At 42.8% G+C, this 26797-nt stretch overlaps 2 protein-coding genes across 3 annotated transcripts in view; both read left to right on the top strand.

The window, feature by feature from the left end:
- The window catches only part of LOC142034202 (TLC domain-containing protein 5-like), a 58117-nt gene that overhangs the window by 19515 nt on the left and 11805 nt on the right, over window positions 1-26797 (top strand). The window lies entirely within an intron of this gene.
- Window positions 9033-26797, top strand: part of ARHGEF12 (Rho guanine nucleotide exchange factor 12) — a 75559-nt gene continuing 57794 nt past the window's right edge. For both annotated transcript variants that reach the window (XM_075035025.1, XM_075035024.1), the window contains exon 1: window positions 9033-9050. The gene's annotated coding sequence lies outside the window, so the exon portion shown is untranslated. The remainder of the gene's footprint in view (window positions 9051-26797) is intronic.

Here is a 26797-nt window from a genome sequence, read left to right as displayed (position 1 = left end):
AGCAATTTATGCTAAGTTTAAATACTGGTGCATTCTATCACTAGTTTTAAATTGATTACTTGTAAGTAGCAAAAGTTAAAAGGCTCTTTATCCATTTAATTTTTATGATGGAGATCAGCAAAACACAGCTAATAGCCCATCATGTCTGACTTGGAACACACAATTTTACAAAGCTATCTATTCTTTACTTGAGGTCTGCAGGAGAGCCATTGCACTCACAGGTAAGTTGCTCTAATGACTAATGATCCTACCTGAAATGTTGTGAAGGGAAATTTTCCTGAAAAAAAAATTTATTACATTCACTGTTTGTTCATGCTTAAAATTTGAAGCATACCAGCTATCAGAAGCAACACAGTGTGATAAATCTGGCATCAGGGAGTAAAAAAAGTACCATCTTTTGCCGATTTCCTACCTTTGTTTACGCTGTGCCCATAGCAGTGCAAACCCCGCTCATACCTCCGCATCTGAACCCTTAGGTGGTCAGTGTTGAGCAAGCAGAGCACCCCAGAGCTCCACTATCTGACACCCCTTCGAAATGCTTGTTTCATAAGGGGACCGAGGGTGTGAGCAGGACCTCGTTGTTGAACTGCCAGCGGGGAGGGTTTGGGAGGAGAGGTGCCGTACAAGGCTTTGCCAGCAGATGGCAACGGCTCCTCAGTGAGCTTCGGGTGCGAGGCTGGAGAACTGGGTCTTTGCAAAAAGAACCTCAGTGAAACCTTTCTCTATAAGCCTACCTTTTCAGGAGTCCCGTATGAGGCACCTCCGAGGAGCTGTCCTTTTTGTGCCATCCTTTAAGTCAAAAGAAGTTTTCCTTCGTAGGAGTCAACCTTCTTTGCTTCAGGGTCCTCCTTACTGGAGCTGCTTAGCTCTGGTCTGGACTGTAAAAAATAGACCGTTGGAGACATTGGTGGTTTGCCCTGGAGACATGAACTGGTGAAGTTAATATGCAGTTTCCACTTCTAGCATCTATGTCTGTCTGATGGTACTATATGTAAATTCAGGCTAAGTGACGGCTTTAGAGCCACCAAAAAAAAAATCTATTTTAATTGGTACTGCACAGTGTAATTGCTTATTGATTCCTCACCCCCCTGGATTTCACACTGTAAAACTGCCCAGGCAGAGGTAACATAAATAGGCATCTATATTAGTGTAGGTACACAGTCAGCTCCCACCAAAAAATTCAGCGTTTGCAGAAAAGAGAAGCAGTTATGGTTCAGAGTCTACTTCTGAATTGGTTTATTAGTGTTTTGTCTTTCTAAGTGTTTCATTAAACATTGAAATGGGAATGCAGCCCATTATGAGCAAGAGTTAATCTAATAAACCGTGTGGCATAAGGGTTTTATGCTTCCTTTTTGTCATTGGTGTAGTTTTGTGTGATGCTTCTTTTGACAATGCTGAGCAAATTTTTTGTAAATGTTCAACACTGTCACTCCACTGAATTTTACATCAGTTTACTGCAGCAGGGGATAAGTTCCCTTCTCGTTCCTATTTTTTTTTTCAGGATTTCCTCCAGCTAATTGTTATTGTCATTATGTTGTTACGCACAATAAAATATAATGAAAGTAACAAAAATCATCGAGGCCTAATATGCAAATGCTGGGCCTGCCATGGAACAGGTCTCCCAGGAGCCTTCCTCTCTCAAGGCACAGTACTTTATGTTCCCTAGGTTAAAAGCGGGGAGGCGTTTATTGCAGAAAAGATGCAACAAGGAGGTGTATAATAAATATAGAGGTATTCAGTCACTCCATTACCACTGACCAATGTATTGCATACAGCTGCAGAAGGAGAGGCAGTTGTGGCTGCGTGTCTTGCATTCTCCCCCCCCTTTTTTTTTCCCCGAACTTCTGTCTTCCTCAAAAGGAAACCAAAAGAGGAAGTATAAATGTCCTGCGTATATATGTCAAGTATCACGCTGAAAATGATTTAATCCCACGCTTCCCCTCCTTTGCACTGAACTTCTTTAAAACAACAAATTCTTCAGACTATCAGTCTCCTGGCTTCCTGATTCGTGCTCACTTTGCTCCAAGGAGGAAAAAGCTATATGTTGTAGAGCGGCCGGGTCCTGAATATAGCTTCAAGCGAGGTATGGTCCTGGATGCTTAATGATGTATCTGGTCCTGAGCTTCCAGAAACCTGTTTTCTAGATTCTTTCCAAGTCCAGTGTCCCGGCTTTGAAGAAGTGTATCAAGGTAAGGTTAATTAGAGGGAAGAAGCATGGTGTCCTATGTGATTGGCATTAGCTAATAAGATTATATTGGTCTGTTGGCATTTGGTAGGAAAGACTGATGTTCCACAAGTTCCTCTGTATTGGGAGGACCAGTATTAATGCCCAGCCTCTCTGGCAGCAGAGCTGTCCTGCTTTCCATTCCACTTCTGTGGTGCTCATAGGCTTTAAATCCTGGCAACATGAGGCACAGTAGCATGGAAGGTTCCTGAACTTCTAGTATATAGATGTTATTCCTAGGTTTTTGAGAACAAGAGTGTCTGGCAGGAATCTTATTTATGCCCTTGTGTTGACATCGAGATTTTGGGATTAGGTAACGTAGCTAGAACTCAGCTTCTGATCTGTTACAGTTTGCTTCATGCTGTTCATGCATTGTCAGGAACAGGCTCTGCTGTTTAAATGCATGTGCAGTTGAGACAGGCACTTCTCCCTACAAGCTTATGCCGTTGTATACGGCATAAATGGCAGGGAGTTAGAGCAATGTACCAGCAAGGGTATGTTTCTGTTGAGAGCTGTGGCCGAGGAGAGGGAAGTCCAGGCGTGTTGAAATTTGAATGTCCAACTATTCTGTATTTAGTAGGTATGGTAATATACAGTCTGTTGCTCACCTTTTCGTATTGGAGGGAGTTTTTTTGCATTAAGAGAAGGGGAGCACGAACAGGCCCTTGGCTGCAGTGTTTCTGGAAGGCCAAGGAATGCGCAGGGAGGGATCAGTTCTTGTTCTGATCTTGGATTTTTGTTGACCTTCACCTGTGAGGAAAAATGCCCAATGAAACATGTTGCGGAAATGCAGGGAACACGCGATTTGATATGGGGCTATGAAAGGTCTGGGCGTAAACAGCACGGCCGGTGACTGTCTGAGGCTCCAGAGCCGCAGCGCTCCTGGCACCTTGCTATTTTAGTTTTCTGTTTCTTTCTGTTGTTAAGTGTCTTCGGTGTCCTATTTTCCACCCCGCGTACCGTGCAGAGGGAGGCACGCACGCTCCCTGCCCCCAAGAGCTTGTGGCAAGAGAGGAAACAGAGGAGCGGGATGGCTGGAGATGGCAGGGATGGGAAACGGAGAGGGAAACCTCTTCGGCAGCGATACGGCAGGCCAAAGGAGGAGCAACTAAGTTGCGATGGGATGAGAAGGAAACACCCCCCCGCCGGCCTGGAAAAGGCCGAGGCTGTCCCGGCAAGGGCCGGCGAGGGCGGCGGAGCCCGGCCTGGCGCCCGCCTCCCCCGCTCCCCGCAGCCGGGGCAGGCCGCGGTGCCTTGAAAGAGGGGGCCGGGCGGACTTGTGCCTGCCGGAGACCAGCCCGGGGGGTCGGCCGAAACCGCGGGGCTCGGCCCGGAGGGAAGGGGCTGGATGAGGAGGAATGCCCGGTGCGGAGTGTGTGTGTGTGTGTGTGTGTGGAGGGGAGGGGGCGCAGGACCGGGCCCGGCTTGGGGGGGTGTGTGAGGAGAAACCCCTCCCCGGCCCCCTCCTGCGCCGAAGGGGAAAGGAGAAAGCCCGCCGGCACCCGAACGCCCACACAGAAAACCCGGGGGCCGGGGAGCGACGGTGCGCCGCGGCCGGCCGGCCGGCAGAGAGGAGGGGCGGCCTGCTGCCGGCGGAGGGGTCGGGCGGGCGGCGCGGCGGCGGAAGGAGACGGCAGGAGGGGCGGGGGCGGGTGTGCGGCGGCCGGAGGTACAAGCCCCCCCCAGAGCGCGGGGGAGGGGCGAGTGCGGAGGCGGCCCGGCCCGGCCCGGCTCGGCTCGGCGCAGGCTCCTCCGGGCAAGCGCCGCTCCCGCCTCGGAGCTGCAACAGCAGCAGCAGCAAACAGCGCAGCTGGGCCGGAACCGGGCCGGGAGGAGCGGAGCGGCGGCGCTCGCCGCGGGACTTTGCCCCGTAACCGGGCCGGGACCGAGGCTGCGCGGAGGCCGAGACCCGCCGGCTGAGCGGAGCCGGCCCGCCCGGGGCCTCGCCGGCAGGCCGGGCCGCCGCGCCCCGCTCTAGCTCGGGCCGAAGCGGGACAAGCGGAGCGGCGGGGCATGGACCTGCGGGCCTAAAGGAGGCGGCCGCCCTTCCCGACCCCCCCCTCTGCGGGCGAGGGGTCGGGGCGGGCCGGCAGCGGGACATGGGCCCCTGGGCGGCGGCCCTCCGGACACCGGCAGCTGGCGGGGCGCGCCGCCCGCCCCCCGCGGGCGAGAGGCCGTAAAGAGCGGCGGGGAGTGGAGGGCAAGGGAGGGCGGGGGGGAACCCCGCGCCCGGCGGGCACCCCCTCCTGCGGAGAGCGAGCCGGGGAAGGTGGGCGAGCGTCCCCGGCGGCGTGGGGAGCCCCGCGAGCGGGGGGGGCCCCGCTCCCACCCTGCCCCGCGTTCCGCCTGCGCGGCCAGCGGGGGTTCCCCTTCGCGTTGAAACGCCGGACTGGTGAGGATCGGTCGCCTCGGAAGATTTTTTTTTTCGCTCTCGGCACGCGTTGCTTTTCCCCCCCCTTTCTGGGGGCTGAGGGAGCATCGAGGGGAACGGCTTGTTTTGGTGTTTGTTTTGTTTTTCTTGGAGTTTTTCTTGAACATCCCCCACGCCCCGCTTCAGGGGTCTGGATATTCTGGGTGACTGCAAGAAGAGTTTTGGATTATTTTTTTTTTCTTCCCCCCCCCTGCCCTTGAACTGAGTTTGTCCTCTGTGCATGCCTCTTCTGGAGCAAGGCTGGATCCTGAACCTCAGTGCATGTGGGGGGCAAAGCCTCGTTAATATTCCTGCAGTAATTGTAAAATGTAAATTGGATAATACGACTCATTGCCAAAGGCTCCAATGAGTGGCACACAGTCCACAATCACGGACAGGTCAGTATGAAATGAGATTTCTTCTTTTTTTTTTTTTTTCCATTTCCGAAGTCTAGGCTCTTCCCAGAGCTCGTGTGCTTTGTGTTCTGACTTCAGTGACAGACGGGATCAGAAAAGCGGGATTAAACCTGAGTTTCTGGGAATCAGCATGTACCTAGGGTGGCTGACTGTCAAGACAACTGGGTTAACTTTGAAACTGGAGTATTTCAAGTCCAACAGCTTTCAAGCCTGCCAGGCTGACTTTGTAAGAACCAGGGACTGCAATTCAGCTTCCAGCACGGGTTGGTGTTGGGAGGAACACCAAAAGGAACTGTTTCTGTGAGACATTAAAGCAGGAAAAGTGACAAGAGTTTGAGTTCAGATTCGAGCTGTATCCTAAAAACCGCGTAGAGGATGCACTTGCTTTGTGTTAGGTCAAGCATTGTAGCCTTCCAAAGAGAGGTCACCTCAGGTGAGGACAGGAAGGATAGTTGATGAGCAGGAATGTCTGCTGGTGTCTACGCGATGTTCCTTGCTTTAGATACCTGCTTAGGCCTCTGGGCTTCTCTGCAGGTGCTGCCATGTGCATTTCATTAGCAGTCTGGTGTTCTCTCCCTTGTACTGGGATGCTTCAGAGGCAGGGGAAAAAATGTATTTTCTATTGTGAGAAAAAAATTGGGTAGGAAACCTTATGTGCTTTTGAGACAGAAGTATGGAATGAGCATCTTCAGTTTTTTTTTATTTTAATGAGAGTAAAAGATACCTTTTTGATGCTTGTAAGCTGAAAAAACTTCTTTTTTATTGTGTATTTTATTATATTCTCCTTTATTTTGCCTATTTGGTGGTTAAGGTGTGAATGCCTGTGACAAAGGCCTTGCTGCTTAGGCCTTTCATGACCAACACAAGCAGTTCTGGCACAGAAGAGAAGCCAGGGCTGGGATGGGGGGATTATGCTTTTGGGTGCCTGAGATCACCTTTTAGACTCCAGGTGTGGGCAGGAAAGAGAGTGAGTGTAGTTCTCACACTTAGGCTTTGTCATGGCTCCACAGGTCTTAACAGACAGTACAGCGTCTGAGCAGTGCAAAAGGGCACTAGCACAGCTCAGAATCGCGTATGGTCTGTGTTTATGACTGTGGTGTTCATAGGGCACTAAGTCTTTGAAATGAGTTGTGTGGTATGTTTATACTAGCAGAATAGGTGACAAAAAGAAAACTCTTAACTTTTTCCTCTTTTGCGGTGCATGTGCGTGAGATATTTCTGAGTTGCAGGACACTTTTCATCTGTACCAGACCAGACAGTGACAGTAGAAGGTGGCATTTCAGTGACTTTGTGAGAATGTTGTCACGTACTTAAGAGCGTATGTATTACGATAGGTTGCAAGATATCAAAAGGAACGGCAGGATTTTCATACCAAGAAGCAGTTGAGTGATACATAGGAAGGAGAAGCATGAGGACAGGGAATTTAATTTGCTTCTTAGTAAAACAAAATACTTTCCATTATTGAATTGGAACAGCCAAACTGAAAACGTAGCGTAGACAAAAAAATGTCTCATTTCCTTTTGCTTTCAGTCTTGTGAAGAGGATGTTTCTGTTTGGTGTTCCATTAAGGTTCTGGTTGAAAAGACTTATGATGTCAGGTAAGGAGCTGTCTCCACAACCCTGGCAGTTGGAGCTTTCTGGCAGCGGGGTTGTGTGATGGTTGGGGGAATGTGGGGAAGCAGGGCCTGGCCTTGCCACTACTCTTCACCTCTGGCCTTGAGGAGCCCCAGCTCTGGGGGTGCAAAGGGAATTTGGTCACTGTGGCCCATTCATTCCCTGGCTGAACCTTTCGGCAGAGCGCTGGATGTGGTGGTGGTGCGTGTTCTCATCACGTGGACATCTGCTTACTAGCGTCTGGAGCAAGGCAGCTCCATTTTATCTACAGCATTGTGCAGGATCTGGAGGGGGGTGGTTTTCGGTCACTATTGTCCTAGCAGTACGTTGGTGTAAAGCTTGCTTTCCCATTAGGCCCAAGAAGCCTCTGTATTGCCTCTTTAAATCGGGCTCTTAAGCTTGGAATGTAAAGCAGGTACAATATAAATAAACTCAATGCTTCCAGTGTCATTAGATCTAGATGGCATAAATCATATGATATATTCAATTCTCTCTGTATTTATTGGTGACCCTCCTTGCTGGGATCAAGTTGGGAACTGCCTTAAAACAGAAAAAGCCAGCTTGCATCTGTGCCAAATGGTATTATGAATATAATAGGGTAGCATGGGTCTGCATTTTTCTCCATATTAGCTTTACATACTTGCATTTTACATATGTATAGCTGCTTAAATCCCTGTTACAGGCAGCAAATATTTCCTTTTGTATCCCTTCAGTTTAAGGTGGCAATCATACCATCTGTTTTGATAGCTGTTTGACATTTCCCTTGTCCAGGTTGCACTTGTCCCATCCTTTACGTGTTTTATGTCTTTTAAGGTCCTATTGATGATGTCATGTATGGCATTGAAGTATATGTAAATTAGAAGGAATATATGAATGGCCATTTCTAGTGCTGTTCTGTAGCCAGTATGATAAATGATTTTTTTCATTAAGCCCCCTCCTTTTTTTCCTTCTTTTTTTTTTCCTTATAGTGTTTTCTTCTTTTTCCCAAGAAAGTTCAATGGATTTTGGTATCTGACACTATGCTGAAATACAGTCATGCCAGTTCATATCTCATGTGTCTGGGGTAATTTTCTCTGTGGACCAAACCTTAACCCAGTTAATTTCGATAATGGTTATGCTTCATCCCTGAGTTGGATTCTGTTATCCAGCTGGCTCACGAAACAACATCGTTTTCTTATGTCTTTTTCCTCCAGTGTCTTAAGACTGGAGGGAAGTGAGTGCCTGGGAGTATGGGGGAATACCAGGTATTAAAAAAAGAGACATAACAGATGTTAAGACTTCTGAGAGTGTAATGACTGTTACTGAAGAAGCATTTGACACATGCCATTCCCCGTCAGCTACTCAGCAATTGGAGAAACATGTAAAGGGTGCTAGCAGAAAAAAGATTATCTTGTAACAGAGTACTTGAGATTTAGAAATACATAAGCAAAAAGTGGTCCAGGATAGCCATGGTGCCCTGCATGGCTTCTGATGGTATGAGAGAGTCAGAACTTTAAGCAGTGACATCTACTTCCCCTTCTTTCTTTCAGGATGTTCTTTTACTTTGTCAGCTGCTTCTTTTCATAATCCTGTTGCCCAGTGGACCATATCAAACAATTCATCTTCAGCCTTATTGCAGTGCCACTTTGTGTTTGTAAACATTTACACCCTCTTAATTTAATCCTCTCTTAGCTATGCTGTATTTGTTTAGAGGCCTCCTAAGGTGGCATTTATCTTGATTAACTTAATAAGTCTTTGAGGTAGACATCTTTATCTGAGCTGTTTGTCTAGATTGCCTTTATAGTTAGTGGAAGAAAATAGGCACATCTAGGGGACCATTTCTTATCCTAAAGTAGGTATCTGAAATTGATCAGGTGAATGACAAAATGCCTAGATTTAGGTGAGATTTACCATACCTTTTAGCCTGAAAATTTCTGGTTTTGTTCTTCCTCTAATTCCTGTCTAGTTACTAGTGCTAGGTTGGTTTTTTTGTTGCTGGATGCTGTATTGGGCTGTCAGTGTGAGGATTTTGGAAGGGGGAGATTGGACGGCAGGGACTGTCTAAGGCCAGCTTTGGGACCTCACTCTGGGTAGTGGGTGGCTGGGTAGGGTACATTAAAGGAGGTGTTTTCCTGTTACTTCTGCGAGACTGCATATGAGCGTGCCTGCGTTCGCTTGCTTCAGAGCTCTTCTGGCCCAGAAGCACTCGGGCAGGCCGGCTGGCTTTGGGCGTTGCTCTGTTCTGCTGTTTGTGGCAGGCGACACATGGCTGAGCAAGATAAGGGTTTTATTCTTTGCAAGGACATACTGGGGCCGGGATGAAATTCGGCCATTTGCAGGCTCTGGTTGGCCACTAAAGGATGGTCAGAACTCTGCTGTATCCTGTTATGACACTGAAGAAACATTTGTATGCGATTAAATTTTTTTTTTGTCTCATAGTTAACTGTTTTTTTTTTCTTCCTGTAACCATTCCAAACGCTGCAGAGTTGAGCAATTGCATAGCTACAGAACTTGCTTTATGTTTCTCTCTGTTTATTAAAGCACAGTAAAAGAATGGAGGCTCTTGCTACTTTTGCAGTACCTTGTTGAGGAACTGATGACTCTTCCTATGCAGTTGCTTGCAAATGAGTTTTATTTATAACAGTGCTGTAGTTTCTGTTGCTATGATTGGAAAGTAGGAGAGGTAGAATTTACACATAATTACCCTTGAGAGGTTTTAATTATCAATTTGCTCCTAACTTGGTACTAAAATAGACCTTAATTGTTTCTTATCTGCTTAGATGCACTTTCCCTGTCTTTGGCTGTTTGTAAGTCCCCGTAGTAACTGGGACTTCTTTAACTGTATGGTGGGAAGAAGTTGGTTTTTTTTCCAGCAGGGTAAGAACTTAATAGAAAGTCATGCCTTAATGTTACTGAGTAGCTAGATGTTATTATCGTGCATTTACTTAATTAGTAGAGTTTGTAAAAACTAATATTTATGGAAAGTGGGCAGCAGCACAATGACTTGTTTCTATGGACTAAAAAGTGTAATAGTCATCAAGGCACGTCTTCTTGTGCTTTCCATCGTTGTACCTTCACTATGTTTGCAAATTAGTAGTTGACATAGCCTCTGCATAAGTCACTTTTTATTTTGCTTTTATGGAAGCTGTCAGAAGAGAGTACTGTCTGTGATGTTTACTATTGGCTAGGAAGCAAATGCTACCAGTTCATGCTGCATGGTTTATTAGGGTTTTTACTGGAGACAGAAGTCGAGGTGAGCTTGATTTTCTAGTTTTGAATAGAGCTGTGGGCGTCATGATTATTTGGGTGGAGGCAGGAATGATATTTCATCTGTTAGCCCAATTGTATAATTCTCCCTGTGCACATAACTCCTATTATGGCATTTATTAGTGTTTCAAATGGATAGATTAGGAACGGTACTGGGATGTAGGCTACTTCAGTTTTAGACTTCCAAAAATCTTGTCCAGATCTACGGGAATCAGGGCGTGATACATTCAGCAGCAAAAAATACTCACCAGAGCTAATTATGGAAAGCCTAGAGAGTATGAGGGATTGCATGAAAAGTCTGGAGAAATGGCCTGGTGATAATCTGAGCTCTTCAGATACCATTCCTGTCAAAGTGATATCCATAGGGGCCTAGGTAAATGTGAAACGTAAAAACCCTCCTGCAAGATGGAGGGACCTCTTTGACTTTCCCAGCCTCATACAGTCCGTTCTACAGAGAACTCTTAGACTGTCTTATCACGGTAGGGTTTGAGTGCTGGTAGCGCGTTGACACAACTAATGACTGTCATGTATGGGTTGCCCTTCTCTGTGTTGTGCCCCTCCCCGTTCTTCCTGTGGACAATTGTTTGCACATTGGAGTATTTCAAGATCACTGTTCTGTTTTGTTAATGCCTGCTGCTGTCCTATTTAGAGATGCCTGAGAAGAAACGTGTATCTTGCCCTTGGAGCTGAAGTTGCTGAGGTCACTGGTGAGCTTTGTGTGTGTTAATTTGTAATCTGCTGGGACCAATCTTTATAAAAAATTGACTTCTGTATTGATGAGCATGACCCATATAGGAGAAGAGGTTTTTGGTCCTTGAGGGTGGCAGCATTGACCACAGTCTTCCTACTGGAAATCAAAGTAGTCTTCTGTTTACTCTCAGAACTGTTCTGTATCATATTGTAAAAGTAGTGATTTAGGCATTGAAGATTATTTGACAGTCCATCTGAAGGTAGTATAGAGCATTTTCATGTATTTGCCTGGGGAAAGCGGTGCAGATAGCTGTACCAGTTGTTTTGCTTATTTCATGACTGTATCCCAAGATCTTTTGATTATTTCAAGAAGTGGGGTCTCCTAGTGAATTTGTGCCTTAAGCATTTTGTGTGAATCCTGTTCAGTGAGTAGCTTCAGTGCCTGCTTCTGTTTCCCTGCTTTCCCAAAGAACTTTGGAGTATCTGTCATCAACAGGATTTTTGACATTAACTGGTTTTTTTCCGCATTTTTTTTCCACAGTGTTCTGAGTAGCATCGTTTGCCTCTCACGGTTACAAACATCAACCCCCACCCTGGCCAGCCCAGTGTTACAGCTTGTAGTTATGCAAAGTGTCTCAAAGAGGAGCAGTGTTTGCCTTGGCCTGGAGACTGAATTCTCCACTTAAACCTCTAGGTGGTCTTTCTGGGTCACCGAGGAAGTATGCTGGCTGTGCTGCTTGAAAGATAAGCTTAGGCTGTTGCTTTCAAGGCTTTATCCTCCAGGTGTCTCATAAAATACCTCTTCCTTTCCTCTCAAAATTAGCAGTAGGAGACTTACCTTGTGTAAGAGATGTCAATAGCACTAAGAGAAAATAGCCTTGAATGTCTGCTTTCTGGTAGGTGATGCTATGTTCTGTTCTCTGGCCCTGTTCTGGATAATTATTAGGTTTAAAGAATAGAAGTGTTAGTTCATGTCTCAGCTTGATTAAACTAAGGGTCAGGAGTCTGGATGTAGACAATGTCTTAACATCGGAAGAGAGGGCTCAAAATAAGGACAGGGGAAGCAGTAGCAAAGTAATTAGTAAAATGAAAAGGGATGTAAAATGTGCAGTGTTTAATTAAGAATGTACAAGGGATAAAATACAAGGCAGGATACAAACAAAATAGCAACAGCACACTTAGAAAAAGACAGGAAGAAACAAGGTTTACTCATTTTTCTTTTAAAAGAAAACATTTAAAAATAAATATATTAAAAATGACAGGAAAAAACAGTATCCTTATGTTTAAAATGTAAGCATAAGTATAAATAGCAAAAACAAAACAATGTTCAGACTGTGACATTCACAAATTGTCTACTAAACATCATTATGTTTTGTTATTACTCTGCATCCTTTCCTTGAGAATTTTCAGTATTGTGTCTGTTTGACTTCCAAGACCAATGGACAGGAACTCTTTCTTGCATAGTTGTGCCATTTAGTGAAGTCTGATGGTAAATAAGAAACATTGCTGTTTACGTTTGTTGGCAAATGCTTAAATATTATCTATGTGGCTATTTTGAGCTTTGTTTTGGCAACACTGAAACTTCTGGGCTCTGATGTCAGTTGGTAAGGTACTTCATTAAATTGCTCTGGCACTGGAAAAGCAAATGAATGGTGTCCTTCCTGAGGCTGAATACTTGAGGTGGAAAAGATCCTAAGGCATAGCACATGAGTTCCTGTACTTGAAACAATTTGGTTGTAATCTGTCTGGATCATTGTCATATTGGTTACTTGGATACTGTCAAATGTCCTGCTGAAGATAGGCAGTGTCCCTTGCAGGACTGACGTGCTAAGAGTGTTTGCTGGCCTGGAAGTGGCACTTGGGTCTCAGTTCCTTTAAGGGTTCAGAAAAACTAAACCTTTTATGATCAGGGAACAGGGCTATGTAAAAGATGGACTGAGCTGTGTAAATTGAGCAAAAGGACCTCTTTCGGTGGCTTATAAAGAAGTTGCAGTGTTGATGCTAGAAACCTAAGGGAGAATCCTGAGGTTACGAGAGTTCTTGGTTGCTCTCAGTTGGCCCAAGAAATGTGTATGCAAGGACAAGACTCAAACTGGTTTCTATCTGTTCCTGAGCTCTTGAAATACGTATTGGAAGTCTTCAGAGATATTGGTGGAAATCTTAATTTTATCCAAGTGCTCTTTCTCCTTGAAACTGTGAGTAGCAGCACAACTATTCTTGTTTATGTGAGAAGCTGATGTTGAATTTATTTGCAGACTGAATCCTGGTTCGTGGTATCATGGGCAATCATTTTACCCAGAGCTTGGGTGACTTCCCAAAATGAACCAGTAACCTATGAAGCGTTAGGTACTCTTTTATGGAGTCCTGCATGAGCTGTAGTGCTGGAAGGGGGTTGGAAAGTTTAGGTGGGACCTGAACTGACCTAAGTAAGCATTTCCAAGTCTGGAGGAAAAGACCCATCTATTTAATGAAGCACTAGACTGATCTGAGACAGGTAAGTCCACCACTCCCATAAACGTACAAGCTTCAACCTGCAGGCTTACCTAAAGTATCTGATGGCTGCTTGAAAGTCTTTTTACCCTGTTATGATAGTGGCTGTTAGTGTAGCTTATTGGCAGCACATCAGACAAGGCGTCTCCTCTCAGTACTCCTGTGGCACAGAGGCACCATTGCATGCTTTTGTTGTGCCCAGATGCAAAAGGATATTCTGATCAGTAGGGACTGAGATCAAAGCTACCAGAAAAGTGTTGGAAAAAGGGGAAAATAAGAGAATTGAAGGAGGGAAGCTATAATGAGCGCAGAGCAAAAGGAAATAGGAAAAAGCTGCAATGTAAGACATGAGAAAGTCAATAGGAAGTGAGTGAGAGGGAGAGAAATGGGAGAGATGGTGGCAACTGCCAGATAGGAGAGAGGTTTCGTGTCCACCAGTGCATTCTGAAGGCACAGGTCAGCTGTAAAGGACTAAGACCTGGTGGCGTAAGGCAAAAAACCCTGACACGCCAGGGCTGCAACTGTGTTGAGTTTTCTATGGAGGACTGAAGATATGTTTTTGGTGTCCAGGAGTACCTGTCTATTTCTTGAGGAGGCTGTGTGGATGCTGTTTGGGACTGGAACACTCTTTCAGCCATTGTAATGCCTTCTAAAATTTTGCTCTGACTTGAGTGACAGCAAGTCCCATGTGACAGTATCTGAGCCATGATGATGATAATTTCTGTTCTTTTGTTAAGTGGCTTTCAAAGTTCTTGCTTGCAAGTGAGAAAATAATGTGGTTTTCTGGTCTGTGTTGATAGGATATTTTTTTCTGCCTTCTGAAAAATTATGATTATGTGATGTCCCAAATTAGGCAGTGACTTCAGCCAAAAGTAAGCTGTTCTTCTCAGGTCACTTCTGGCTTTAAAAGGGTGATTTTCCCCACTGCTGCAGACTGCTGTATAGCCATCTAACCTGACTTAGGTAGGCAGCATCATAACAACTTTGAAAAAATATTCAGGGGAACTGTAATAGAACGGGATGAATTTATACGATGTGAACTCTCTAAATGCAAGGGTGGGAAGGAATAATGGTTTATCAGAGATACTTCTGCATCAAAGATAAAAGGTCTTAGCTCAGAGATCTCATAATGATGAACTGCAGCTCTCAAGTTGGCAATTTGTTCTTGCTGTCTGTTGAGAGGCACAAAATGATAGGTTGTGGTTTGCCCTGCGTAGTCCCTGCGGTTTCAGTAGCGGAAGTGGTTCATGTGGGTGCAGATCTGATCTTAGCAAACCAACAGACTCAACCATTTTGGCTGGTGAAGGTGGTATGGGGATACTGCAGAGAGAGCCATTTGCAATTGTTGTGGGATTTTCTTTGTTGTAAGGATGCGTCAAAGTCTGTAGGGCACTGGTAAAATGAATACCTTTGTTGCAGACTGCTTCTCTACCCTTGAGTTATAATAGAACCTTCAGCAGTAAAAGAAAATATCTTGTAATAGTTCAGAAATGGGTACATGATCTAAAAGAACTTTGCTCTGTATCTGGTTTAGTTGCTTCAGTGGCAGGTGCCTTGGTGTACTGAGTTTGATAATACTCAGCGGCTGGTAAGTATAATGTTGCCAAGCACTGCAGCCCTTTCAGTGGTATTGAAAGCCCTGAGTTTTACACTCGGATACATCAGGTCTATGAAGTTATGTAAAATGTTCAGCCACTCACATTATGGAAATTGTTGTGAGAATAAAACCCTATAATACTTAGGGAATAAAAAAAAGGCGAGTACACTTTCTGTCCTTCCAGTGTGGAAAGATGTAGGAATGTTGGTGATAGATTTAAATGCTAGAGTGTTGTTTACTTTGGATGTTAACCAGTTCAACTTCAGCTGTATGTATTGCATAGCAAACCTTGACCTCCTCTCCCTTTTCCTTTTGGTAGACTTATTATCAGGTTTTGCACTCATCTGTGAGACATTAACCATGTTTTCTGGTGTCTACACCTGTTCACCCGTGCCTTTGACTCCCCCTCTGCAGACGGGGTATCTGGCTGTGCTCTGGCCCTAGTAATCCAAACGTGCAGTCCCTGGTTTAGGCCAGAAAAACACTTCTCTCCTGGTAGCGTGAAACGTGCTTGGCTGGTTGTGAGATACAGTACTGCTGCCTGGCGGGTGCCAGGCAAAGGGGAAGAGTGGCTGTGTGCTGGTCACGGCTTGTTTTGACAGTACCAGCATTACTGGAGGAGGTTCTTTCTCTTAGCAGAGCTCCTGGGTCACGTGTAAAGCAGAAGCAGATAATTAAGCTTAGCTGGAAGGGGGAGAGGAAATAGCCTTGCAACAGGTTTGAGTTTTGGGTAGCCTGCAAATCTAAATGCTCTTTCTGGAATTCAGCCAGATGGAGAGAACCTTCCCTTCTCCCTCCCCCCTGCCTTTTTTTTTTTTTTTAAATCATCATGGCTCTGCTGCTACTGGGAGGCAGCTTCACTGAGCCTGCTTACTGCAATGACAAGAACATCACAGTAGCCTGCAGTGTGCTAAAAATCTTGCTTCATTTGTTGCCCTTCATATATGGAGAAAATGGCTCCTTCAGATCTATAACATCCTTCTTGCAATATTGATGGGTTTTGATCAGTTGTTAGATCAGCAAATGGCTTCAGAAACTCCACCAAAATAAGTTAGTTCCTCTGCTTTGATTGGGAAATGGGAATATGTTTTTCCTCAAAATAAGTGTTCATGTAGAGTGTATGTAGGGATTTAGTTGTTTGGGTTTTTTTGTTTTGTTTTGTTTTTTTTTAAATGAAATGTCTTTTAGATCAAAACTGCAATTGGCCCCAAAAGAGCATTTCAACAGCTAGGTAAAGAGGAAAAAAACCCAAAACAACGAACATACAAATAATGAGGTGCATTTTGGATTTTCTTTTGTTTCTTTGTTTAAAAAAAAAAAAAAGATTTGTAATTGGTTGTGAGGATAGGCACAAAGGGACTCTGGACACTTCAAACAAGGACTGTTCTGTTCAGGGACCTTGTTTATTTAAATCCCCATATAAAATCTCTTCATCTTCTTCTCAAAGTTGTGTTTGGATCAGTTTGCTGTAATAGTAAATTTGAAATACAATGATTAGCTGTATGGCAATGAGAAGCCTACTCAAATATCTGGGACCCCAAAATGGAAAGCTTGTTTCCTGTGGGATTTTAAGAAATACTTTCTCAGTCATAGTAAAGCTAGTAGCATTCCTGAAGCTGGTTGCATGCTCTGAGAATCCATGAGCACTGCATCCTCCCTTTGTCTCTGTTACCTCTCCAGCTGTGTGCACACTGGATATAGATGTCAGGCTGCATGACTCTGGCACAGAAATAACAGATCTGTGGGGCAGCCCTTTGTCAGTGACAAATACTTTGGCTGTCACTGTGGCCTCAGGATCTGTTTCTTGATGGCAGTCAACCCAATTCAGTTGCATGATAACGTGCAGGAAGAAATGTCCAGTAGCAAATGGATTTTTCTCTTGTAAGAATGCGAGCCGCCTGTGCTCTCCCCCTCCTCTTTCTTTTCCATCACGCAGAGGATGCTTGCTTTAGATTAAAGCACTTCTGTTGGCATCCTGGTGGTTTCATGCTGCAGTGGGTCTGATTACATATACTCCATTTCAGAACCCTGGGCAGAAAACACCTTGGGAGACATTGCCTTACCGCGGGCCATTCACAAATTTAAAGAAAACTGTATTTCCCTTTCTGATTTAATGCACTGAGTACTGAAGCTTTGCTGGTGATCAGAGCTTAACTTATGTTTGCAAGTTTCTTCAGTTACTTAAACTCACCTGTTGGTTATGGTGATAAGACAACATTTTGTTTAATCCTGTGAGGATGTTTGACTGGACAACTGCTGATGGGTAGTGAACATATTCAGTTAATACAGTATAGCGGAAATTGGAGAGGGAAGTCTGTATATTGGCATTTGGAGCATGCTTTGATAAAACATTGAGGAAGTTGTGGTTTCTTGCAAGCATGGATGACTCTCAGATCTAGCTGATAAGAACAAGTATATTAAAGTTTCTGTAGGTAAGCTGCATGTGTGCTCTGCTTAAATGGAAATGATATTACTTAATTTTGTATATTTGATGATCAAATGTTATCTGAAAAGCAGCTGCGATTACTGCAATTTGCCTGGTTTTAGCACTATTGCCCCTCCAGAGGCTAAAGCAGGAAGTGTCTCTTAAGGCTGCAGCAGTACTCAAGCTTGCGAGTAAATAATTAAAAAAAAATCAGATGAATCAGCTGCCATGCCCCACTAAAGTGCTGGCCTTCCTCTGAGGAAATATACTGTCATAATTACAGTGGTATAACTAGCTATGTGAATGCTCTTGCTTTGGAATTTCAAAGTAGGGGGCAGATGCACTGTTACAGTTACAATGGTAAAGCTTTCTGGCAAGATCTAAAACCTTCTTTTTCTCCCTGCCCATCTCCTGGCCTCTTGCATGGCTTCAGTGGTGTGCTTTAGGCATGATGATTGCTGTGAAGGGGGAGATGGAGAGCCCTGGAAAAGACTGTTGATTATGCATTGGCTTGAGGGCAAAGGAGAAATTGTCAATAGGACAGACTCCAAACTAAAATTAATTCTAGGGGAGATAACTCAAACTGGTATTTGGCTCATAGACAATGTCTGGAAGCACTGTGAACTCTAAATATCAGTGGTTGTATGTTCCTTGTCACACTGAAGTGATGAGAGGATACAAGTATGTTCTAGTGCATTAAGGAAATGGATTTCTGCATTTTCAGAGGCTGGGGCTATGAGTACAGGTATTGCTACCTTGCATTTTGTGGGTTTTTTTTCCTGCTTTTAGAATTTGGGCATGTAAGGCTACAGATGCAGGGTACGGTAATGATAAAGCTGACTTGCTTATGGGGTCAATATTTTGATGCAGTTCATGTCTTTTATTTTTTTAATATGTATTGTACTGTAAAGCTGGGGTGGTGTGAAGTCTAAGGTGATTTGAGAACGACCTGCAAAATCCTTTGGAAAGAATAAGTCAAGCTTCCCCGCCCCCCCCCCCCCCCCGCCCTGTTTCTCAATGTATAGTGAGCAGTTAGTGGAGTTTTTTTAGGCCTGAAAGTATTTATTGCTGAAAATTTCCAGCTCTGGAGCGTATCATGACAAGGTATTGAGTGCTAAAACCATGTTACCGGTCTTGTGTTTTTATCTCTTTCAATTATGACACAATTTTAGCAACTATGTTTAGCAGTTTGCTATGAGTTAAGTAGATTTTGTCTTAGAAAATGGAGTATCCCTGTTCTTGTTTGTTTTTTTTTTCTTTCTTTTCAAATTGTCAACTATATAGTAATTACGTGTCTCTCCCTTTAGTTTAGTATTCTGTTCTGGCATTGACTCAAGTTTGAATTTAGTGACTGGCATAAATATCGTATTTTGGAGCTGTTTTGGGGGGCTGCTTTTTTTCATAGCAGGCTTACTGGAATCAGTTGAACTTAATTCAACGACAGGATAAGCAAGAATTTGTTTAGATAGGCTGTTCTGAAATGTTTAATGCCTTCTAAAATTGTTCATGGTAAAAGATCAAGGAAGGAAACAGTATGACCTTTTAAATGGAGCTCCATATATCCCATTTTCTTATGCCAGAAGTCAGCCCAGACAATGAGAGACTGAAAGGATTAGGGTTCTCTTTCATAAAGGATCTTACACTTTTTGCTTTTACAGATAGGCATTTTTTTGATTGTTTCACAGATTTAACAGACTTCACAGCTGTCTTTAAATGTTTCCATATTTGTACCCAAACTTTCTTATTTTAATTACTGTCTGTAGAAAATTGTCCAGCAGCATGTTTTGTGTCACAGTAGAAAAATGGTGGGTCCTTCTGTAATTTTTTCTTTGGTTAGCAGATTCTTTACTTCAGTAATACCTTTTATGAGTAAATGCTTGCAATTCACAGTTGCGCTTAAAGTTTTAATGACTTCAGTGCTTTCATTTTTTGAAGATGATAATTTTTTAAGCACTGCATTTTGCTTATGGTTAATGCAGCCATGCATTAAAAACAGACAGATGTGGTTCAGTCTTGTAATGATTGACTCTGTAAAGTAGGTTGCCAGTGTAATCCTAACTTGTGCTGATACGTGCTTTTTAGTCAGCTGGCTGGAGCCCGGAAGGTGGGTTTTGTTCAGAGCAGCGCTAGAGGATTTGTATGGTGAATCATTCAGTGAGGTGCCTAATAAATTGGGTTGTATCTCAAGCAATAGAGAGCTGTTATATTTTCTGATCTTCTACTCCTGCTTTTGTATTTTCCCCACCCTGCTCAGGTTATCAATTTCTGTCATGTCTTAAATCATCTTTGCTTTTTCCTTTGTGGGTGGTGCTTCTCTGGAGCTTGGCCTACATGAGATTTGATCTCCTCTTGTTTCTTCTGTGCCAGCTTTTAATTTGAATTTTGCCTGGCATTCTACAGATGCTTTCCCTTGAGTTTTGTATAGTGACTGCTGAAGTTGTGTCCGCTAGTGTACTTAGAAAGTTGGGGGGTATTTCTTAGGGGGTTCTCATCTGGTATCTAGGATCCTAAAAGCATTTGGTTAACTCTCGTGTAGCAAAATGTTCTGAAACCTGAAAGCTTTCAGGTCATTTGGCTTACTTGCATGTGATTTTCTAGCACTCAGTTTAACTTTCCTTCCCAAACACGTCGTATATGCCAAGTATCTGTGACTTCGTTTCTGTACCTCATAGGGTGCCACGCAGGCTTCTCTTACTAATCTTCTAAAAAAGGAATTGTGGAACTGATTTAAGATAGAATGGCTGAGTACTGGTCAAATAATCTGGATAGTATTTCTACTTCAGCAATTGTTGATCTACTTTTTTACTGCAAAAATAATTTCCTGTTTCTGTACCTCAGTTTCCTATTTTTCAAACTAAGTTCCAGTAATTTAAGGCACGTTTCTAAGGAGCTGAAATAATGAAGGGTTTGTATATGTGAAGCAGTGGTTTTGTAAAATTATTACTTTATCTGATGTAAGCTCTCCTTAAATTGTCTACTCTGACTAGCAGAAATTCCTAAGAGGAAGCTTCTGTATCTTTAACTTCCAGTGCCTCTTATGTAATGCAACATACTTTGGATATTCAAATGAAATATTGACTCATTTGTTCATCGAGTTTTCTTCTGTTTTCCATAAAGCATGCCCAGAGTAGCCAAACAGAAGATTTCTTAGTTGTATGTTGCTTGTGAGTTGTTGACATTTCAGGCCAATAAAAGTTTATGAAAGAACACGGTCTATGCTGTGAAGGCAGAGAGGGTGAACTTATCCACTCCGTGTGTGTAAAGTCTGCTCAGTTCTGCACATGGCAGAAAGGAATCATCTCTGTAAGCGATGGAACAAGCGGGTGGATAACAGCTGCAGGTTGGGCAACGTTTGTGTGCTGCTGCTGTCAGAAACTGTACTGAAGGATCAATATCAGTTTTGGAAAGACGAAGGTCAAAGACCGAGATCTGTCTAAAGCAAAAATAAATTGTATGTGACTTGAAAATAAGGCAGCATAGGCATAGAGGAAAAAAAAAGATAACAGTTTATAGTTCTCTTGGTGGCAATAAAGAAGTGTCATTGTGAATGAAGTATGGGAGTTCTGACCTTTTTCTTTTTATGGGGAAAAAAACCCCCAAAACAGACATTTGCCATACTTCAGTAAAGTGAAGTTCAATGCCTCTAACATCTTTGTGACTTCTCAGTAGGTACCTGCATTCTAAAGAGCGGCCCACTATTTTTCTACTTGAAAACACTCATGTTTCTCAGATGTGTCTAAAAGACACAGGTCATCTAGTGGACTCTGTGCTCTTGCAGTATGTTGCTGAAATATGTCAGTTTTCTTGCATATCTTCTTGTCTGTACTTTTATGTTTCCACACTCCCTCTCCCCTCAAAAAAAACTTAGTAGCCTTTTGCTAGTTCCTGTTTATTTAAGATGTGTGGGATGGATTTTGTTGCTTTGTGTAAAAGATAGGAGAAATTAACATCTTGAGCCCATAAAATGAAAGGGAAAGAATGAGGGTCAGTGGTCATAACATACAGCTCAATAAAGTATTTAGATACTCTGATAGGGTAACTGGACAGCCCTTCTGCCTATCACTTATGATTTTAGGGGCTAAGGAAGTGCATTGACAAGCTTTTTGTATATTGATGTGATGTGTTATAATGTTAGGGATTCATTGACTAAAAATGCATCTATCCATCTATCCTGTATCCTGATAGCATCTGAACTAAATCCTTTTTCAAGAATAGAATTCTTTGTCTGTGCCTCTTTGAACTTCCCCAAAATTGTGAGTGAGGTTCAGCCTCTTTAGCTAGAGCTGCAACCAGGATGCTTAGCGCTTGGTGTGTTGAGGCCTTAGGTTTTGTTGTAGAAATTCAACCAGCAGTGGTAGTGATCAGATGCAGAGCTCTTCTGCTGCTCCATGGATTTTTTTCACAGGGGTGTGGACTTCGTTCCTAGGGGACCACTTTGCTTCCGCTGTATGGAGCTCTGGGAAGCTGTTCTTTTCCCATGCCTGGCTCCTTATTGGGGTAAAGGTCTGTGAATTCTGCATAAATATTTACCATATCCCAGCCTAACCAGCTGAGAGCTGCTAATACTGTTACTGAACAAGGAGAAGAGCTTTGCTTATGTTGCTTGTAGGCTGTGTGACTTGTATATATGTGAGAAGTAAAGCATTCCTTAATCAATAGAGAGTGTAAGGGAGGGAATAGGGTCCAAATTGCAGTTACTTGACAGAGAATGATGGACAAAGAAATTTGAAAATTCTAAATATACAGGCTTGTAACTTGTAGTGTGGTATTTTAGAAGCACTTATTTAGCTTAATTGTCTTCTGTTTTATTAAACTTTTTCTAAAAGGACAAAGAAATCTGGCCAAATGAGAAGGAGTTATATACTTATTCTTTTACCATGTTTCCTATGTTCTTAGGAGAGATTTCTTTTTTAATGATATGGAAAGTGGCATCTCTTTTCTGTGTTTTCTTTCCTTATACTCCTTTCCTGCTGTTGTCCAGGACTGTAGAAATCCCTGTAGATTTAAAATAGTGATACTACATTCACAACCCTGGCCATATCTTAGCTATCTCTAATTTCTTCTAAAAACCTGGCTGTACCAGACTCTTTTTTGCTTTTTTTAGTCAAAGATTTCCCCACCTCCCCACCCCCTCCAGATTGTTTTCTTCTTATGTTCTGTGGCTGAGAGAGTACTGAGGGAAGGAAATCTGGGAAATCAGAGTAGGAAGCAAGATATAAGCTTCCATTCCCGAATCTTTCTTGTTTTTATGCTGTTTCCTGGCAGCTGCACTGGTTTGTACTTGAAAGGAATGCATTGTGTTGCCTTTTTTCCAAAAGCTGTAGATAAAATAAAAATAAAAATTAATACTGTAAAATTATAAGTTTATGTGCATAAGCAAAAAACTGCAGCCAACAGTGAAGTCTTACATGACTTGTCTGTGTAGTTCTGCAGTGATCATACTGGATAATAATCCTGTTAAAAATCAGTTATTCATTATGCCCTTCCCCATCGTAAGTAAGAAAGAGAACTTTGTCTCAAGTAGTGATGCATGCCACCTTTGCGATATTTTGACTCTGGATGTAATAGGCTTCAAAAGGTGTTTGCTGCTTTAGAAAGCAATGTTCTTTCAGAAATTCATGATTTCAGGAAAGAAGCAATCTACAGTACTAGCCCTGTTCACTTACACCAGTTCCTTCTATATTGTTTTTGCAGTGTAAAAGAAACCTTAGAGCAAGAAATGAACAAATTCAATGTTCAGCTCAAAAGTTCATTCTCGTAATAGTTTTCCAAAAGTGCTGTTGCTGTGCCCTGTGCTTAAATCCTTTTTCTATTTGATACTTTTCCTGATAGACTGAAATTTCATTTGGATTCTTCAAAGTGTTTTTGACTTTGTTATAATGAAGAGAAGGCTGCAATGTCTATTTCTGAAGCTTTCAAGATTGTTTCATGGTACAAACACATTTCTTTTGTCAAGTGTTGATGCCAGTAAGAGAGTTTAAGGGGATTGAAAATGTCCCTTCTGAGGTAAAGGCATAACATAGTCTTGAAGCGTATTCCTTTTGTATTCTTCCATTTGTTCACTGACCTGTATGGTTTCAAATTAAATATTTTACATGAAAATTTCAAAAAGCAAGCACTCTGCTTGGAGGAATTTGAGTTTTTCAAGGATGTAGTAAGTAATACTCTACAATGCTGTACATACTTGTTCTTATGATTGTAAAGCAACTTACAAATCTTAAACTTGTGGTATTTCCCTGCAGTGGAGTAATACAGAGTTTAATTGGTGGGTAAACTGAGGTATACAGCTAGGGAATGTGAATTTCTGTGGAGCGGAGCAGATCTGGTTCTGACCATCTGTTTCAAGCTCTACTTGTTGGAGTGTGTTGTTTAGACTGCTGCAGGTGGTAAAAGAGTACCCTGGCCAATGAAGGAAATGGGAAACAACAGCGTTTCAAGCGAAATGTAGTTTAGTAAAGTAAGGCATATTGGCCTGCTGACATGGTTTCATCTATGTTTCACTTAATGATGAGGTGCATTAGGGAGAAGAATTAGGAAATACTTGATTTTAAAATGTAATCCAGGTTTAAAAATATCTCTGTTTTGACACCCTCTTTATGCCTTAGCAGTGGCTGTTTGGTGCACATGATTCTCACTCAAGCATGAATAAACTGGATATGAAGCTCTGCTCTGGGATTTGCAACAACTTCTCCCTTGCTTCCTTAACTCTTCCTGATTTCATGTTTGCTTAAAAAAACTGTACTTTTTTTTTTTTTTCCCTGTGCTTCAGGTCATATACCAGGACTCTGAAAGGAAGGGGTGCTAGCCAGTGTGTATCTGAGCAGCTGGCTATGTAGTGGGTTTTTTGCTTTCCTCCAGTTACCATTTTCTTTTTGAGAGCTGACATTTTCTTTTTTTGATTTGTGAAATTCCTAGAAAATGATAAACTGGGCAAATGTTTCAAAATACGAACCAATGAAATACAGCTTACTACTATTTAGAAAATGATAATGCACGCCACTGGAAAAGATGGAAGCATGGAAAATACAAGCTCTGGCTGGGAAATGATTGCATGCTTAGAACCATGGAACAGATAGATGTAGGGGTAGGAGCTGATTTCTTTGGCTTCCTGTCTGCTGTGTAATTGTAGCCTTGATGCAGTTGTGGCTTTGAGATTATATTTGGTACCAGCATGCATTGAACTGGGCAGCACAGAAGCTGTGGTGAGTGTAGTCTAAAAAATCTGGTCATGAGAACTGAGGAGATCCAAAAGAAAGTATCTACTGTTAATATATTAAAGTGGTTTGCTGCAGTTTCATCTTTTTAATATGCCCCACGATTTGGGGAAAAAAGTGGCGTTTAGTTAGGAATGGTATTTCAAATCAAATTGCCAAAAATTATTTCGATCAAGTTAGATGGTTTTATGGCAAAGGCTAAAATAGAGATCTTGCTTTCTCTCTCATCCTGCTGTACGTGGTGGCTTGGATGCTTGTTAATGGAGAGCCAGGCATCACACTGCCTGGGGCATGGTTAGAGCCCTGGGAAGATTTACATTAATCAAACACAAACAGACAGTGTAGCGTGAAGAAATTTCTATCCCGCTAGCAGTGCTCACAAACTTAATTAGGTTATTGGGGCAGAAAAAGAAAACAGCCCCTTCACCTTCCAATCCTTCTTCCCCAGGGCTTGACCAGTCATATAAGCTATAAGAGCAGTAAGCTCATTGCCCCCTCTGCTTTGACCTCCCAGTTTCTTTCCCTGGATGACAGAAAGAGGCATGCTTTCATTCTCGCTCTCTTTCCTGCCCTCTTCTCTTCTAAAACAATACAGAGGCTCTGTTTTTCTGAGACTATGTGCTTTTCAGGTGCCACGGTGGTCGGGTGTTTTCAAAATGCCTGAAAACAAAATATATTACGTAGCACAGTGTGACCCTGTAAAAGGCTGAAAGTGGATTGAAGGAAAAATTTTGCTGCTCTATGCCAAGCCTTTGTTCATGTGCCTTCATGTGATGCAGCTTCTTTGATCAGTGATCTGATTTAATGACATGCATGCACATATATATGTGTGTGTATATAGACATATACATGCATACATATATATACATAAATACATACAGAATGTACAGATCTATGTTTTGCATATACATATATAGGTATATATTCTTTTGTCCCTCAGGACAGTTGGAAATGCTAAATTTTAAAATCCTAGCTCTCTTCTGCTTTCTTGTTGCATGCAGTCTCTGTGGGATGTATGTGGATGCTGTTCTCTGTGTGTCCATTAGCAGTGCAGCTTTGGGCCACAGCTGATGGTGGTTGGGAGGAGGTGGGAGAGAAGAGGTGGAGTTTCTTCCCTTCCCTCAAGTGGTCAGTGAAACAATCAGGCAGATGCCTCTCAAGGATATCGGATAAGCGTAAAAAACCCAGAAAGCTTCCAGGAGGGTAGCTTGTGCTCCACGGAGAGGACTTAGTCTCAGTGTACTCCCTGTGGAAATGGGCCTTTGGGATCTCCCTCTTCAGCTGACTTTGTCTTGTGAAACAGGTAATATCTGAGAGTCTTTGTTCCTATTCTGTGATATATGAATATACTGAAAGATGAGAAAATAGCTTCCTTGAATGCAGAGGAGAAAGAAAGGATTTTTCCTTTAATATTTATTGGGAAAAAAAGGTGGGAGTGGAGGTTTTTCTCTTTTAGTGTTTTTTTTTCTTTAATGGCTGCTGTGTGAACCTTAGTTACTCTTTTTGTATTTTCATTATGAAAATGGCCAATTAAATATGCTTGCTGTGAAAATCTGTGCCTCGGTGTCTCAGCTCAAGAACAAAGGTTTTGACAGCTAGGAAAGATGCCTTAGATGTCGATGCTGGCAGCACTACCTTCTTTCCATTTCCCAATGCTGAATTACATAGCAGCATGTTAGCAGAACCTTCTCACCAGCTTTTGCAGTCTAAGTGAGTGTGATTTTTGATAAGCTGATATTTTACGCATGTTGATGTTAAGTTAGCTGTTGGTGTTCAAGAAACCATCTTTGTTTTGGGTGGTTTTTTTTCTGAATACAGTTTTCACTGATCTTTTTCCTTTTTTTTTTCTTGGATTTTATTGTAAAGTGTTCTAAAAATTAAGCAAATTGCATCAGCAGAGGATAGTCACAGTGATGGTCTGGACAGCACTGATGGTGCAGAATTGAGGCAGCGTTAATACAGTGACAGCCATCAGAGCATTGAGAGACTTCTCTCCATTTGCAATAGTTTCTGCTAATGTATGGGTATGAGAATTTGATGCAGAAGGGCTGTAAGATGCTAATCACTGCTGGGGGGATTTGTTTTTTACATATATGCATGTATATATAAAAAGCCTGGTTTTTGTTGGTTTTTGTGTGGGCTTTTTTTTTTTTTTTTTTTTGAGTGGATATGCTATAAACTGGTTACTTAGCTTTGTGGACAGATGCACATTTTCCGGGAAGGCAGCACTGTAGGTGGCTCTGACATGGAGAGGTAACTGTCTAAAATAATGAGCAGCAATCTGCAAGTTATTGCAAGCTTTGCTCTCTCCAAAGTCAGTAAGAGTTCGCAGTTCTCAGCATTGTGCCTGTATGAGGAGGAGGTACCAAGAACTGGTCTAAGTGAAGCAGATGGGGAAACAACTTAAAACTGGTAATGGTATTTCTGATAGCTTGGTTATGTCTATACTGCTGCTACATGTCTTGAGGAAT

This window comes from Buteo buteo, chromosome 9, assembly GCF_964188355.1.
Source record: "Buteo buteo chromosome 9, bButBut1.hap1.1, whole genome shotgun sequence".
NCBI classification, from domain to species: Eukaryota; Metazoa; Chordata; class Aves; order Accipitriformes; family Accipitridae; genus Buteo; species Buteo buteo.
The sequence above is the reverse complement of the archived record's forward strand: the minus strand, read 5'-3'. Positions and strand labels throughout refer to the sequence as shown.